Here is a 300-nt window from a genome sequence, read left to right on the forward strand (position 1 = left end):
AGTGCATTCTTAGGCCCAAAACTCAACGGGCAGCTACAACAAAGACCTTTAGGAATGAAAATCAGCTCTAGGAGTGGAGTTTTTCTATCAAAGACCTTTCTGAAACTCCACGGAAAAGTACAGATTTTGGCTGAAAAACTACATTCTTATCTGGGAAAAGTAAGCTTCATTTCAAAATGTCCATTGTAAAACTGCATCAAACTGCTTCCAAAACCATATGTTCAAGTAGAGCAACATTGAACATCACTAGGTGTTCAATTTCCAAATACCAGTAAGTGTAACAAACTGGTTTCTGTGAGT

The sequence above is a fragment of the Tupaia chinensis genome, unplaced genomic scaffold, assembly GCF_000334495.1.
Source record: "Tupaia chinensis unplaced genomic scaffold, TupChi_1.0 Scaffold000560_1, whole genome shotgun sequence".
NCBI lineage: Eukaryota > Metazoa > Chordata > Mammalia > Scandentia > Tupaiidae > Tupaia > Tupaia belangeri.